This window comes from Rhodnius prolixus, unplaced genomic scaffold, assembly GCF_049639745.1.
Source record: "Rhodnius prolixus isolate KJV_2025 unplaced genomic scaffold, Rpr scaffold_8, whole genome shotgun sequence".
NCBI classification, from domain to species: domain Eukaryota; kingdom Metazoa; phylum Arthropoda; class Insecta; order Hemiptera; family Reduviidae; genus Rhodnius; species Rhodnius prolixus.
In genome coordinates this window covers 36700741-36718683 of record NW_027411593.1, presented here as the reverse complement: position 1 = coordinate 36718683, position 17943 = coordinate 36700741, and the positions used below count along the sequence as shown (strand labels likewise).

General features: G+C 36.2%; 1 protein-coding gene across 4 annotated transcripts in view; it reads right to left on the bottom strand.

Annotated features, from left to right (window-relative positions):
* SKIP (Shal K[+] channel interacting protein) overlaps positions 1-17943 on the bottom strand; it is a 352744-nt gene that overhangs the window by 54361 nt on the left and 280440 nt on the right. Inside the window, exon 1 of one of the 4 annotated variants that reach the window (XM_074122722.1) lies at positions 2234-2508. The exons of the other annotated variants lie outside the window; for them this stretch is intronic. The gene's annotated coding sequence lies outside the window, so the exon portion shown is untranslated. Of the gene's footprint in view, positions 1-2233; positions 2509-17943 lie in introns of those variants that run through there. 4 annotated transcript variants of the gene reach the window in all.

The following is a 17943-nucleotide window of genomic DNA, read 5'->3' as shown; positions in this document are numbered from 1 at the left end:
CAATGTTTGGGATGTTGGGAGGCACTGCTAGTGAGATAGTGGAACGGAGTCTGTGTGTTGTACGAAGTATTCCACACAGTCACCATATATTATATCGCACATACCTACAAACATACTGCACTCTATAAAGTTCAAGTAGCGCCAAGCGAGATACAGATATATATATATATAAGACAGGTAGATAAGAGCAGTTAGGAGAACCCAACTGTCAGATATCACTATGAGTTACTACCGTTACAATGACAACCGGGCACGCCACCATCTTGCCAGCACATATTCTCCTAAAACTGTCCTTTTAGCTTGGCTAACTTTTATTTACTAACTAAACCATATATCACTACTAAAAATATATTTTATTCAATAAAACGAAGGATAAAAAAGTTAAATTCAGTTACGTCTTAAAAAAAAAAAAACTTTTATCCTCATTGAATGGTGAAGAGCAGAGAAGATTATTCATGCGGACAAACAAGACAAAGCCTATCACGGTAGACATGGTACATACAACCAAGCAATCTAGTGTTGTAAGATTTCTCATGATCTCAATTTCTTGTAATTCTATCTCTTACTATAAGTGCTCTACACTTGGAGACTTTCTAATCATCAGATTATTGCTGCCCTCCTAGCCACATTATTCACACAAATTCCTTTCTGTTTTCTCGGATACGATAGGGTCTACAACGCCAAACACCTCAGATCGGGCTGCCAAGTGGCTAACCCAAGTGGTAAACAACTCCTAAACATACCAACTATACCTACTTATCCCCCTTCCATAGGCCTACATCTCTCAGCAAACGTCCCAATCTCCTTGATTTCTTTAAATGCTCAATCACTTCCCTTTAGACAGATACCTTAGTCCACCTTGACTTATCCTCAGATTATAGCCCTTTACAAGGATTGAAACATGGCTAAAATGTTTTAGTTTGGGAAGTTTTTTAGATTTTATACAAGATCATGTAGCCGTACAGTTAGATATCTAGGATAACTTTCAGTTCAACTATATATATTAAAAAAAAAGAAAGAAAATTAGGAAAGATTGGATTTTGAAATCATTTTAAAGCGCAAAACATGTAAGAGATAACCCTTACTTTGGGGTTAAGCATTGAATACAAATATCTTTGATTTAAAATACACTAAAAAAATTTATAAGATTTTTATGAGTAATGGGCAAGTTAATTACTTCATAAAGTTGATCATCATATACCTACGACTATTTATAGTGGAATGGCAAATAAAACTGCAGTTAGGATAGAAGTAATCCTAACTTAGTATTTAAGTTGGACGGATTATCAAGAGAATTTTTAGCAAAAATAAAAACCAATGAAATCTTTAATTCATATTAGTTCAATTTTTTGAATATTTTTTCATAAATTGTAGAAGTCGAACATGAATTTTTAGTGTAAGGGAGTATATTAAAAACGATCTGGTAAATACTATCTTGCCTTTAAAGTTTTAAAGTACATTTTGAAATTACATACAGTTCAAAAATGTTTCATTTGAATATAAATTTATTGGATCTAAGTTACTTAAACGTTTATTTGCTACATATTATTTTTAATTTTAACTGATCATGGTAGATAAACCCAAATGAATTTCAATCTTGCAAGAAAGACAGAGAAGTATAACGAAATAGGGCTGCTTGAAAATAGTATTTAATTTTTCCCCCTCATAGTTTTAAGCCTAATGGTCTAAATATTTAAATAATTCTGTGTTACTATACACGAATAAAATACAATGGGGAAATGAATAGATTCAACATCATGAAATGGAACTAGCACAGATAAGGTGATCACTACAATAAGTTTGTTAAAATTACTAAGAAAATGGTATAATGAATTTGAATGAATAGAAAATAAGAGTTCAAACAATTTAATTTAATTTTGCATTAAGTTAGAACTAAATTTGAGTGAATTTACCTTCAGTGAGGTAAAGAAAGAGAATGGGAAACAGTAGAGAAGGCGAATAGTTTTTGGTTAAGATCAATTTCTATTTAAAACAATTGGAGGGCATTTCGTTTCCCTAAAAAGATTTCTTATATGTATTATAGAAATATAATAACCAGACTGAAGAAAACTAAAAGATTATTCAAGGTTTTTGTCAACTGACAATTTTGTCAGCTTTGAATTGCAATAAGAGAACACATGTACATTTTAATGGACATTTTTTAAAAAATTTAGTTAAACTAGACTTCTAATTCTTAAATTTTTCAAGAAACCAAACAAAAACTACTACTTACTTTCTTACAGTCGCAAATAGAAACTAGAGATTGCTAGGTGATAAAACTGGAAAACAGAGCACTCATAAGGAGTAAATCACTATTTCACAACATTGTTCAACTGATACAGCCTGAAATCTTGTACATAATTCCCTTGATTGCATTTCTATTGAAATTAAATACATATTACCCAAAAAAAACACCCAAAACTTAACCAAATCACCATTTAAAGAACCAAAGTATTCCACTTTTGTTCTCTATTATCTACAATCACAATACACCTAAAAGAAATCTACAACAGTATAAATGGAGGGAAACTTCTAGAATCCCGTCTCCCCACTTTTACAGAAAGACAGTGTTGAAGGGAATAATGATATAATATTTACAAATATGTAAATTGTTAATAATTAATTGACAGTATTCAGTATTTTTAAATTATAAATATAAACTCATTTATATAAAACCTTCTGACAATTAGTAATAATAATGTTTAAATTATTTATGTGCTTAATACTGTTCATGTGAACGAATCAAGTTAACATTTTTACTTCGATTCACTTGAGCTTGATTCAGTGACATTGAATCATTATTCCTAATTCAAATTCTTTTTCAGAAGAGAAGAAAATTCCTGAGAATTATCATACAATTTTCTCTTACTCTTGATTATTAGAGATGCAGTGCATTCTCCAAACCGCTTTCCAAATTGATGGACTAACTAGCCGAGTGTTGGGTTGAAGCAGCGATCAAACGGGTAGCAGATGCTTTGCCATTTGGTTCTTGCAAGCTTTTATCCCTTGAATTTATAACCAAACCTTCGATTACAAGTGCCCTAAATAGAAAGAAGTAGTAGTAGCTCACAATACAAATAAATAGATTCTAAAATCAACTTGGCTAAAAATCAGTATTAGTATTGTGTGAACTATTGTCACAGACATACAAATTAAATTCTAATTAAACATGGTTTCGAGTGAAATGAAATTTTAAACCTAATTTCAACCAAAAAAAAGAAGTTCTATTAGTGAAGCGCACTAGATAAACATCACAGACAGCTGATCTAGTTTAGAGAGGTAATATGATTTTGTAGCCACTGCTTTTATAAAACTATATCTGCTGAATTACTCTTCGGCGATGAATAGAGTAATTTGATATTGTGTGTTACCATTTTCAAAAGCAGTTTTTGATTAAATTAAATAAAATGCAACAAAATGGGCAAATAGAGAGGAATTGTGAACAATAAACATTGAAAATTCAACTTGAATATACAGAGTAGAGATGAGCTGAATAAATTGACACCCACAGAATTCATTACATTATACTTTTTGAAAACATTCGCACGAATAATCAAATAAAGTATTAAGCAAATGCGAGTTATTAAAAAAAAGGAATTGTGCTTAGAAATAACTAAAAAAATCAAAGCCACTGCTATAACTAATTTTAATTTAATGAAACGATTTTTCATCTACCATTTATTGGTATTCTAAACAACTTCGAAAAAGAAGACAAGCCACTTTCTGGTTAACCACTTAGGTAACCACAGACACCGCTAAAACTATTACAAAGATCTGGTATAAAACACACTCACAGGACCTTCTATGACTCCCATGATTACGATTTTAATTGGGTTAATCTTAATTTGACTAAAAGTGTATTAGCTATCTACGTTCGGGTTGGCCCTGTCCTAAATTACACTTGCAGGTTAATAACCCACAAATTTAGAAGAATATTTTGAAGTTTATCGCCACCAATAACTTCCGAATATAAATTACAACAAATTACATACTTCAATTTGTCAGATGATTCATGATTACAAAAAACACATTTCAATTTAGATAAACATCAATGAACTCATTAACTATGTTAATTTAAATAAAAACAAATTTGAAAATCTTGCAATGCTTATAATTACAATCCGATATTATTCATATAAGGTGGCAAAATTTTGTAGTTCTCAAGAGAGGACCGGATTGGGTTGTAGTGGTTTTAGAAGCGTGGCTTTGTAAGCGGGAGATCCCTGGTTTGAATCCCACGAATTGCTACATTTTATTTATTAGAAACAAATTATTTATAGCGAAGTATGAGCTTCTGCCCCAGGCCATGTAGTTGGGCGCAAATAATAGGCAGTTGGCCTTTAAGCCTCGCCTGAGGGGGAAAAAAGGCGATTACTTTACTTTTGGTTCACAAGAAACCCTTCCAACCAACCAATTTTCACGGGTTTATTAGCCTGGAACCGTTGTGCAGATTGTGTCAGGAAGAGGAGGAGACGGCCTATCACTTTGAGACTAAAGTAGATAGAAGCGCAAAAAGAACTGGTAGTGAAAGTCTTCAACCACTTTAGTAGGGGAGGTTTCGCCTACTAGATCCAAAAAGAGGAAGGCAGTATAAGCCTCTTGTGGCTGCGGTGCCGTGGGGTATACGTCCCGTCCCGCTATTTTAATCTTCATCTTTAAATGTGAGATTTTACAGACCGCGTAAAGTTGCTAAGCATTAAATAAGACTCAAATGTTTTGAGAAAAATTCGTGAGTCGGAGGAACGTTGAGGATGGATAGGAAGAGAAAATCAGGTGAGCTTTCACACCCGATCTCTGGGAAGATTAGCATTAATTTGAGCAGAGAAAAGCAATTATTTACATTTTTATTTAATTCATTAGAGCTTGTTAAGTTTTATCTTTCCTCACAGAGAATGGAATTGTTAACTTCCTTTACAGAGGGAGCTTGCTAACATTGTTTGGGAAAAGGCTGTGACAAAGTGGGAACAGAGAGAAAGTGTGTAGGATAGAACCGTATATCCAAACAAGGACGGAGTTGGAGTACAGGGATTACAGCGGCAGGAGCGAAGGGAATTCTGCTTATTGATTGTCAGCTGGAGGAAGTATTAAACAAGAGCGCAGAGGGTGCTTACAGGAGCAGACAAGCACGATGACACCTCTTTACTTAGCTCGTACATACAGCATACAAGGGTTCGCTGTACGAATTTATAAAACAAAGTCAGAGAACTGTCAAATAAAGCCTCTACTAAGAATCATGTCTTTAATAAACCGTCCTTTGTGCATTAATGATTGTTGTGTAATTGGCTGATTTTCGCTTAAAGATTTTTTTAGTGCTATTTAAAACAAAAAAATATTTCGCATTAATCTGAATCAGGGAACATCTTTTTCATCAACTTGGTTCTATGTCGCCCGAAATGAATTTAATATTGTAAGAATGTTTGTACTATTGCAGGAGTGGAAAGATGCTATATATTAAAACTGTCCGGTAGAACAGTTGTATAAGGGTTGATCGTCAAAAACTGCACGAAAAAGCGTTAACATTGAAAAACACCCAACTTTGACAATTTTTTCCCCTTTTTCTATAGAAGATAACACTTCAAAATTTCCTTTATAATGTAGGGCAAATCCTCCTTTATAACTGTAATTTTTTCCTACTAACATAGATTAATTAGTTTTCGAGAAAAACGATGCCAAAAATGTGCAAAAACGACATTTTCAAAAATTGTCCTTGTTACCTTTTTTTGTAAACAACGTAGCGCCTAAACGCGCGAACCGATTTTCATCATTGAGGTGTCATTCGATTTGGAATTTTATGTAGATGTGCCTTTTGGGGGTCTCGACGGTGTGCAACTAATGAGTGAAGAGTTAGCCCCATGTATGTGAGGTCCCCTCAAAAAATTATTATTACTAATAACACTGTAAAACTTGGCTCGATTTTGATAAAATTTGGCAGGTTGAATGGGTTAGGGCTCCTCCACGTAAAGTGACCTAATTGGTAGTTGGACGTTAAGCACCCGCCAGCCAAAAATAGGTGATTACTTTACTAATTCTGAATAGAAGAAGAGAGAGCAATACAATGGACTTTTTTTACAACTATATTAAGAATTATATGAGCTGGTTTTAACCACAAAATGTGGTGCGGGTATTGGTTAATCACCAGGTGTATCCACAGACTAGGATAGAAGTAGTTCCAAACCTCATTTAAGAGAGAAAAGTTAACTATGGTTTTTTACAACATTTTTTTAATGTTACACAAAATGCTATTTCAATTAAAATAGTATGGAATAGAGCTGTGGGGTTCAACCAAACGCTCCAATCTCCAAAGGATTCAATCTCTACAATCTAAAATACTTCGAACTATTGTACACGCTCCATTTTATGTCTCCAACCTGACTATACACACTGACCTTAACATACATTCTGTCACACAAGTCGCCGAAAACAAGATACAGAAAACTCCACTTCAACCAGCAATCTCATATAAATCCTCTAGCTCAAAAATCTTTCTTCTAGAACTCTTCCTGACTACCCGGTCAAGACGTCTTAAGAGACAATGTCCTCGTGATCTCCTCTCTAATGAAGAGAGCGACTAATAGCCAAATGTTTTGGAGTGTTACCACTCGTTAGCTTCATTTGTTACTCTGTTATCATTGATACTTATAGCGCCAACGCGCTGATTGTAGCAAAAATAAACGCCAAAAAAATTAAAATGGTCTAACAAGAAATAAAAATTAGTACTATTTAATTGTTCATTTCCACACTATACTATTAAAAGTAGTTTCATTGTTTTAATCTATTTTAGTTTGTTTTTAATTTATTATTTCGTTTCAACTAGCACAGTAACTACATTTCAAGACTGTCATTGGGAATTACCCGTTAGTAACCAAAATAATTACATAAAATATCGTCTGTGACTAATAATACGAATAAATTTATGACTTTTTAATGAAAATCTTTATTTTCATGTGGTCTTTACCACCCGCAGAAGATCATCCTTTCACACACAAGACAAAAGAAGTTGACTGGCAATAAGAGATGTTGCCTACGAGTATGCCGCCCCCAATCACCTCTACGTCACAATATCTTGAGAGAGCCACGTACTTTTTGCCCCCTGATAAATGATACCCAACCATATACCATAGTCATTGTCTCTTCTCTTTCTCTATTTATTTACTAGGAGAGAGTAGCAGCTCGGCTTGACACTAAGAGTGCTCGCGTGTGGACAATTCCCGGCTTTATTTCTCTCGCTACTTGCTTTACATTACTTACTTCTCGGTTACATTTCTTGCAATGAAGATTACAAAAGAAAGAAAGAAAAGTAACGGTGGAAAACCGGAAAATTTACGATATACAATTTTTTTTAAAAATAAATCCTGACATCCAGTTGCCTGACATTCAAATATAAAAGTTGAATTTATCTAAAATGTGACTATTTTACCCTCTAGTGAACAGCATTTCTTTTAAAAAAAATGTGTCACCAAATTATTGTTGCAATAGTTTCAAAAATTCAAATTGATAAATTGGACTTTTCGATTGTATTCGATTTTAACTTCCCCTTTGCTGCTGAAAAAGGAAGAAAATTAAGTTTTTTGCCAGAAACGAATGCTTTCCAGATCGCTTCTGAAGTGCGAAGCAGATGTATCAACAATTGGGTATTCCCAATAAATATCGCAAGAGTTTTTTGTGATACAATTTAGATAAAAGTTCGATCTCTAAAAGCTCCGATGTTTTTCTTTAATCTTATTCGACTAAAATTTAACTTAAAAGCGTACAATTAAATTAATAATAATTTGGATTTAATATGTGCATTGCCCAGGTTTTTTTTTTTTTTTTACAAAATGCCAAAAAGCAGAATAGTTCCATAGTAAAACATTTTGGCATGTTGTATCTTAAATTTTCTGCAACTCCAAAATACTTCAGCAGATAAATTAATTAAAAAAGTAAAAAAAATAACTATTCTTTTTAGTTTTATTTATTAGTTGTAATATTTCAAATATTAAATACCCAATATAAGCTTATATTCTTTAATTTACTATTATTTGTTAATAAGATTTGTGCCTAGAATTTAAATTATTTCTTTGTCTTACTTTAATTAATTTTTTTCTAATTTGTTTATTTATTTTGCAACTGTAATTAATTTTACAATAAGCAAAAGAGATGAGGGTAAGGAAATGGTGTAAATACGAGGGTCGTTTGAAAAGTCCGTGCAAAGTCAGAGAGATAGCACCACTTGGAGTGATGCTAGTAGCATCTCTTGGAAGAACACACACCAAGTTTCAGCCAGATCGGTCTATTTCTTTGTGTTTGGCATTCGTTTGAATCGAGGAAGTCGAGTGATTTTCAAAAATGGACGAAAAAGAATTTCGTGTGTTGATTAATCACTACTTTATGAAAGGCAAAACGCCTCAGGAGATTAAAGAGAAGCTTGATAAACATTATGGTGACTCTGCACCTTCGATTAGAACAGTTTATAAGTGGTTTCAAAATTTTCGGAGTGGCCATATGGGGCACAAGTGACGCTGAACGTTCTGGACGCCCTGTTGAGGTTACTACTCCAGAAATCATTGATAAAATCCATGATATGGTGATGGATGACAGAAGAGTGAAGGTGCGTGAGATTGCTAGTGCTGTGGGCATCTCGAATGAACGGGTACATAATATTTTGCATCAACATTTGGACATGACAAAGCTATCCGCAAGATGGGTGCCGCGATTGCTCACGCTTGACCAAAAACGAAATCGTGTGAACTGTTGCAAGGACGGTTTGCAGCTGTTCCAGAAGAATCCGCAGGACTTTAAGCGTCGTTTCGTCACTGTGAGATGAAACATGGATACATCACTACACTCCTGAGACTAAAGAACAATCTAAACAATGGGTTATCAAGGGGGAGTCTGCGCCAAAAAACGCGAAGACCGTTCCTTTCTGCCGGAAAGATTATGGCGACTGTCTTTTGGGATTCGCAAGGAACAATCCTCATCGACTATCTGGAAAAGGGTAAAACTATTACAGGTGCATATTATTCATCGTTATTGGACGGTTTGAAAACCGAGCTGCAAGAAAAACGCCCACGATTGGCCCACAAAAAAAGTCCTTTTCCATCACGACAACGCACCAGCTCACACTTCAGCAGTTGTGGTCGCAAAATTAATGGAAATAGGGTTCCAACTCGTTTCACATCCACCCTATTCTCCAGACTTGGCTCCCTCGGACTACTATTTGTTCCCCAATATGAAGAAATGGCTGGCGGGAAAAAGATTTTATTCAAACGAGGAGGTGATTGCAGAAACGAATGGCTATTTTTCAGACTTGGACAAATCCTATTATTCGGAAGGGATCAACAAACTAGAGCAGCGTTGGACGAAGTGTATAAGCCTAAAAGGAGACTATGTTGAAAAATAAAAAAGGTTTACCCCAAAAAATTAAGTAGTTTTTATTTTTGCACGGACTTTTCAAACGACCCTCGTACAAGTACATTCGTATATATGCATTAATTAATATTTTAATTATTTTAAAAAATATTGTTAAACAAATAATGCGCCACAGTAGCCGAGTGGTTACGTAGGCTAGACCCGCAAAGCTAAGATGTATTTTGATGGTTAGTTGGTTCGATTCTCGGTCCAGGCCTTGGATTTTATTAAATGGTTAATATGAGAAATTTATAGTAAAGTATGTTTGCTAGTCGTCTCCGTCCACGACACCTAATTTGGTTTTTGGATGTAAAGCCCACCTGAAAAAAAAGTTTTGAATTAACTTGTTTAACAAAAATATGCACGATCTAATTTTGTATTTTCTTTACACATTAGACAATTTACAAAAAGGTGTGGGTAACTTATGTAATATTACATTAGATAAGAAGCCTATAATTACCCGGCAACTCCTAGTTTCCTCTCTTATATTCCCCCATTTCGACTATGGTTGTTTAGTGTATGGCGGTCTTTCTGGTGATATTGAAGCTAAGCTCAAGTGCCTCATGAACTGCTTCATAAGATTTATTTTCAGCATTTCCAGAGACTCTCGCATTTCGCACTGCTACGATGAGTTGAAGTGGCTTTTTCCTGTCTATCGCCGCCAATATTTTTTGGCTTCTTTCCTTTTTCAAGTCATCCAGTCTCAAAGGCCTTCCTATATTTTTCAACTCCTTAAGTTTAAATCCTCCATCCATTCCCGTAACACTAGATCTCGCTCATCCGATCTCTATATTCCCTCTCACCGTACCTCATCCTTTGACAAGTCCTTCCTCATACGTGCTACCCCTCTCTGGAACTCCTTGCCTTCATCTGTCCGCCAAGCTCCTACCCTATCCATCTTTAAATCCCGTCTATTCAGTTATCTCCTTTCTATTCAGCTTCCTCCGAAATTCTAATTGTTTTAATTTATTTCCTTAATTTCTGCTGTTTTATTATTTTATTTTTACTTTCATTTTCACTTATTATATTTTCACTTTTTGTAAATACTTATTTATTTATTTAATTTCTGTATAATCACAGGCCAAACTGTTAAGGCCTCTATTTGTTCCTGTATTAATTCTTAGGGGACAATTGTCCCAGAATAATAAATTTCTTTTCTATTTCTATAAAATCGCATTTAGGTTTAAAGTATTAGAATTACATAAAATGCCAGGATTTCATACTTTGCCAGTAATATTTATAAACTTGAACATGGATTAACTATTAAGTAAGTATATCCTATTCTCTAAATTATTATATCCGTTTTCTTTCACATGCACACTCAACGTTTCAGTCACTTTGGCGCTATCAATCGTTACTGAGGGCCAAATAAATGAATTTACTGATCAATTTGGGTGGGTGGGGGGGGGATAAAGTTTTGACCCTGAGGTTTGGATCCTTTGATCTAAAAGGATCTACAAGTACTATCGCAACAATCTAAAAGCTAATCTTACAACTAAACATTCATCCTATCCATACTGACTTGCGTAAGGAAGTATTCTAGTTCTTTTTCTCTATCTAATGCACACCTTACAGATTACAATTCGCCTTAACATCCTCTAAGTCTTAAAAAAAAACCAGAGCCCACAGTTCAAGGTTATGAAAACATCCCAACTTGAGAAGGAAATTCACTTTTAGTTTTCAAACAGAAGAACTTAAAAATTTAAGTTTAATTAAAAAAGTATTAGCGGGGGTGAAGTGAGGGTAATCAGAGTTAGTCAAACAGTACATAGAGAATAGATAAGCCGAGAATACCGGAAATAGACTGGGTTACAACGAATAATTACCATATTTACATGTAGAGAGAGACTCTGGTAGGGTATTAGTGTTGGTTGTAATATTGGTACATATGTTAATTACCCTGATATTAGTTTATTTAAGGCAAGTTAAAGCTCTGTACACCAGAATGCGTCATCTACTGTAATAATAACCGTAATAATAATAGTTGCGAGAAGTAAGCGAGAGCTGTATTTGAGCAATTTAAATATATAATGATGAAGTAATTAGGCTAGCAGTAAGTGGGAGCTAACACCTGTTAGAAGTGGCCCAGTATGGAAGTGGCGGGATGCCTCAGCCACTTGCGAGCCGAGTTGTTAGTTTGACTATGCAATTAGCAATTAACAACATAACCCGGTCCTTACATGGGTACAACAATCTCAGCTAGGCACTGCCAGGGCAAAATATTATTACTAGAACTCGAAGGCGTGTAAGATACCATGGTCTTTCTTAGCTGCTACATCGTCTTCTATTACCGCCCACTCGCTATTTCCACCATAATTACTTTAATTTTACTCCCTTCTTGCTAAGTAATTATAATTTTTAATTTTTGAATTCTGTTATAATCGCTGTGCCGTGACAACAATAAATTAACACCTTAATAGGATAATGTGCTCTAATGTGTTTTTGTTTTTTTACAAGACTTTTTTTTTTTTTTTTTTATTGCTCTAGAACAGGCCTGTGTAACCTTTATAACCCTAGGGATCATTTGCAAATATTTTTGGATGTTTTGCCGGCAACACTGATGGTGCAACCCTCCGTTATAAAAAATCCAGGCGACCAGAAGAGTAACTTTTTGTTGGAAATGATTGATTACTTCGCCCTTTTCGCCACAATTACCATGACCGTCATTCTAAAGTAAAATGTTTGGATTCCACAAGAGTGTAGGACAATCAGCTGTAAGAAGCTTCTAGGAAGAGAACGTCTAAGGGCCAGCAACTGGATTCGAACCCGGAATAGCCACATTGGGATCCAGTATTGGCTAACCTGTAAACGATTGCGTCGTTTTATTTTTTCAATTTATTTGTTAAGTTACACCAGCGCTAGATACACCATAAGTAACAATGACAATAACTAACACCACTACAAACTCACTAATTGAGGGGAGAAGTTACCCAGTGATAACACTGCCTAAGTCGTATCCGAGGATTAGCTACTCTCCTCAGAAGAGAGAAAATCGCGAGGCCACTGGCGTTTTAATCGTCTGGGAGGATGATCTGGATGGTGATGAGATGATAAATGGCGGACCAGAGGATTGGAATGAGAGTGCAAGTTCTGATGAAAACTTTTATACCGAGTTCGTGCAACCTGGACCTACAAACGGAATTTCCAGGTCTGTGTGGATAGTTAGATTTGAAACGTAAAATGGAGCGTTAACAATAGTGCGGAGAACTTAGACTGAGGCGATTGAATTCGTTGAAGATTGGAGCGCTTCGTTGAACCCCACAGTTCAATACCGTACATCCAGGCGGGTTTTAGTATAGGGACGATTCGCTTATACGGTTTCGGAGCGCTTACAGAGAGCGCTTAATATTGTGGATAGATGGAGTAGAGCGGAGGGTCTCTCCATCAATCCGCAAAAGACTAGAGTTGTTCCTTTCACAAGAAAGAAGAATCTGGATGGATTGGTGCAACCAATTTTGGGGGGAGTTACTATCCCCTTGTCCATGGAGGCCAAGTATCTTGGGGTTATCTTTGATAAAAGGCTCACATGGAATTCTCACCTAAACATGATTTCCCATAAGGCAAAAGTTTCCTTAGGATACTGTAAAAGGCTGTGTGGGAAAAGTTGGGGACTGAGCCCTAAGATGACACCACTCTGGATTTACAAGAGTGTAGTAAGACCCATGGTGTCACATGGGGCGGTGGCTTGGTGGGCAAAAACCTTGCAGGTGGGTGGAGTCCGGGCGCTCAGTGGTATTCAAAGGCTAGCTTGCCTGAGTGTCACCGGTGCCATGAGGACCTCCCCTACTGCGGCCTTGGAGGTTTTGTTAAATCTGCCCCCACTGCACATATACATTCAAGGCGTTGCAAGGGCCGTTGTCGTTAGGCTTATGGAAGGACAAGCTCCTATTACCGTCAGGCATGGAGGAGCATATCAAGAGTTATATGAGGAGCTGGAGGCCGATTCTATTTTGGGCCTGCCTTCGGATTCTATGACTCCCAAATATAACTTCGACAAGCCGTTCAAAGTCTGTATTGGACCCCCAGTGGTGGGAGATTCAATGTGGTACACTGATGGCTCCAAGATGGAGGAGGGAGTGGGAGCGGGAGTGTACGGGGTGAAGCCGAAATGTAGCTTTTCGGTTAGCCTAGGGAAGCTAGCTACAGTTTTTCAGGCTGAGCTGGCTGCAATTAGGTTCTGTGCTACCGAGATTGAAGGGCGAGGAATTATTAATTCTAAAGTCGTAATTTTCTCGGATAGTCAGGCTGCTCTACGGGCAATTAGTTCCTATCAGGTTAACTCAAAACTGGTTTGGGACTGTCTGGGTGCCCTGAAGGAAATTAGTGACCAAAATAAGGTCTTTCTGGTCTGGGTACCTGGTCATTCAGGACATAAGGGTAACGAAGTGGCAGATTTATTGGCCCGGGAAGGCTCTGCGAGATACTTCGTTGGCCCGGAGCCCTGTTTTGGGGTTCCGAAGTGTATTAAGACTGCGACCATTAACTTATGGGTGCAGAGTAGGTCTCAGGAGTGGTGGTCTGCCACCACTGGACAGAGACAGGCGAAGGAGTTTATTAAAGGCTATTCGCCGAGGCTGACTGCAGAATTAATCAGCCAAGGCCGTGGGGCTATCAGGATGATTGTAGGTCTATTAACTGGCCACTGCAGACTCAGAAAACACATGCATCGCATGGGCCTGGCAGATGATAGCCTTTGTAGGTTCTGTCAGGAAGAGGAGGAAACAGCACTGCACGTGTTGTGCCAGTGTGAGGGGCTTGTTTGGCTAAGGATGTTACTTCTCGGGGAGGAAAAACCAAGGCCTGTGAGCTTTACCCAAGAGTCGCTCTCCAGCATTAAGAGTCTAATTAAAAGGACAGGTCTGGAGGGTGAGCTTTAAAGTTAGGGGAGCCACAATAGACCCAAAGGGGTCGCAGTGGCGTAGGCCCTGAGGCCACCCAAATTGAATCTAATCTAATCTAGTATAGAATTGCAAATCAGTCGTTTGTTATTAAGTTGGTCTAGTAGTCTTTTAAGTAGTGGATAACGCGTTTTATTATTAAAATTAATTTTTGATTAAGAATTTTTTTAGTTTTAATTTGTATGTTCCTTATTAAGTACTTTCTATTCGTCAGTTGAAAGTCTAATAGCAAATGACTCGCGATAATTACAAAGATTCCTCCTGCACCACAGCCAAAAACTCTTCACCGATCGTGCATCTGAAGATTATCTCATCATATCTAAAGATGCCATCTCTTGCTAGGAGTCATATCAGAACTAACAACAGTAATGCAATCAGAAAGGCTGTAAGAGCACACACCGATATCAAGGGTATAATTGCAAAAGCAGCACTACAAAAATGGCAGACAGATTACAATAATGGTGATAAAGGTAGATTCTATAAAACTATGGCAGATCAGTTACCTAGACAACCATGGTTTAAGGGAACTGTCACTAATAAATGGGTTGTTACGACAATAAGCAGGCTGAGAGCGAACCACGCGGTGTGCGGATCGTATCTACACAGGATCAACAAAAGGTCCTCTCCTCTTTGCGTAGATTGCAATGAGGAGGAAGATTTCAAACATGTAATAATGATATGTCCACGTTATGTGGTAGAAAGGAAACGAATGTTTGACGATATATACAGGTATTTAGATGCACCATTTCGCTACGAAGACATTATATTCTCCACCAACAGTTATGTGCTTAAGTCGATAGCAGAGCTAGCAATGAAATATGAATGTATTTAAAAGCTATAGCCGAATTAGAATGAATGGAAGAAAATGCTTAGAGAAGGATTACGTGATTTTAATTTTGGTTAAGCTATAAGGATGGCAGGAGCACAGAGTGCTGCTCCATCCATTAGCAGTAGTTTATGTAAATAGCGGTATATAGTAGAGGGATGAATGTGTGAAGCGAATGTATTTATAAGTAAGAATGGAGAGTGAGTGATATTCTAGTGATAAGCACCTAGACGATGCTGGCTGTATGGCGAAAGCCAATGCCATAAAAAGAAAACAAAACAAAAAGGCTGTAAGAGAATGAGAGTACCTCTCACTGTGACGGTCTGTGCAGGACAAAGAAAAATTAAAATGCCCCTTTTTTGGACATTTGAAGAAATGCTCAAAGCCAATCGTATCTTACGAGGAAAGGTAAAGGCCAATTTGTAATGATAAGAACACTCTCCCTGGATTGGGTTAACACCAAAGACTGAGGCGATTGAATTCGTTGAAGATTGGAGCGCTTCGTTGAACCCCACAGTTCAATAATACTTGCCTTCTAGGAGGCGTGATATCAGCAGAGGCAGTAAGGCAATTGGCCTCAAAATGAATATTTTTAAGAGCCCAACGCAGAAACATTGTTATGATCGCTACAGTTCCCTTTATCTTTAGTAAGCGAAAAAGTAGAATATCTTCACAACACCGGAGCATGTCAAGAATATCCAAACCTTGCCAAGAAATCCACTGATCTTATCGTGAAAATAGAAAATGTTTTTAAAAAGAAACTGTCAGATCATACAATTTTCTTTAACCGAGTAATTTTGGCCCAAAACATGGTTGTTTTAATGGAATTTGAAAGGAAGTAAAGTTCGGTATAAAGATTTGATTACCTGTAGAAGGCGTATATACAATATTAAACAGCCCGTTACGAAATTAAGGTGGTTAATAAGTGCGTACGAACTCTGTAATCAGGTAGTATAACTAATTGCTATGTCGGCGGAGGCGGGCAATTAAGCAAGGTAAAAGTGCTCTTACAGGAGAGCGAGTGTGTGAACTATAGCACATCTTTATGGGCCACCCCCATAGACACACATGGGCACCACCCTGCATATACGTGGGCACAGAGTAGTAATATATGTGCTATTCCAAAGTACACCAGGTTAATGTACCATGTATCTATAAATCTAACACTCTATTTCAACCAGTAATATTACCTAGTTCAATCTTCAACGTTTCTCTTTACATTCTCTAATCTAGTAAAGTTATAATTTAGATATAGTATACTGTAGGTAATATAATTAGCAGAATATATCTGTGCAGGTTATTGTTTTGTTCTTTGTCTTTAGTCGTTTTTCTCGAACCTGCAGGACCGTAATGAAAAAGACAAAACTATCTACGAAATAGAATGCAAAGACTGTCACCCAAAAAAAAATATATAGGAGGAACAAACAACCCAGATTCAGATTCAGATTCAGATTCAGATTTTATTGTTTTTTGAGATTACAATATCTCCTAACAAGGAGTTGATAGTGAATACAATAATATTTATATAGATAAGAAAATAGTAACATTACAAACTTGTATTGAATTAAAAGGAACAAAAATAAATTTAATAAACAAAATCACCAACTTCTGGTGGAACTATTTAACAGGTCAATGTACAAAGCAATATGATGTGGTCGAAAGCCAAACTATAAACACTATTCATTCAAAATAAAAGCCCTTACTTTCAGTGCTGAGACTGTATAATAATACACATTATTCAAGTGCTCCAAATCAGAAATACATAAAATTTTTTCCAAATTACCCAGCTCATCTAACGATCTATCAATATATTTAGTTAAGTATTTTTTACGGCAGCTACCATATATTGGACAATTTAACAAGAAATGAATTAAATTTTCAGGTTTCTGAAGATTACAAATTGTACAATTTTCCCCTGTTTCAAGTGTATACAAATTTCCTTTAAAAAATAATTTAAATCGGTTCTCATTTGATATCCTTAATTGGCTTAATATTCTGCGTTTACTTAAATTACAATGAATTTGCAAATAACTTTCTTTAAAGCCTAGAGCACTTATGCATCTATACATTTTGTTATAGTTAGAATTAAGAACAGATTCTACATCTTTACTAACATGGTGGTTTACATATTTTTCCACCAAGTTAGGTAATTCTTTGCGTATTATATCTGGATTTTCATAATTTATGATATGTATCATTCCAACCTTGGACAATTTCTCTTTTAATTGTGTGTACCAATTATAGTGTATTTTATTGCCCGACCATTTATCTAGAGCTTTCAACCTTTGAATACAAATTTTAGGTAATCTGGACGAGTCCATTTCCATTACTCTGCACAGCCATGTAACCATACGCTTAACAATTTTTATTTCAATATTATTGTGACCACTTTCCAATCTTACAAAATGGTTAGGTGTGTTTCTTGGCCAGTGATATAAAGACTTATAAAATCTCAATGGCACTACTTCCAATTTATGACAATATAAAGGTGCCCAAACTTCTGCCGAATATAACACCATCGACTCTACCATGGAATTACATAAAGTCATCTCAGTGGCCCAATTATTGCTGCGCGTTTTATTTAAAATACTTCGGGTATTAGCTGAGGCAAGCATACCTTTTTTAACAAAAAATTCTGAATTTTTCAGAAATCTACCCGACGAATTGAACAAAACACCAAGATAGCAGTATTTATCCAGAATTTTAATTTCTTTATTGGTATACATTAACGGCCTAGTGCGTTTATTTCTACCTCGTTTGAAAACTACAGCGTTGGTTTTATCCAAGTTAACTTCGAGTTCATGGTTCTCACAGTATTGCTCAAGTAGATGT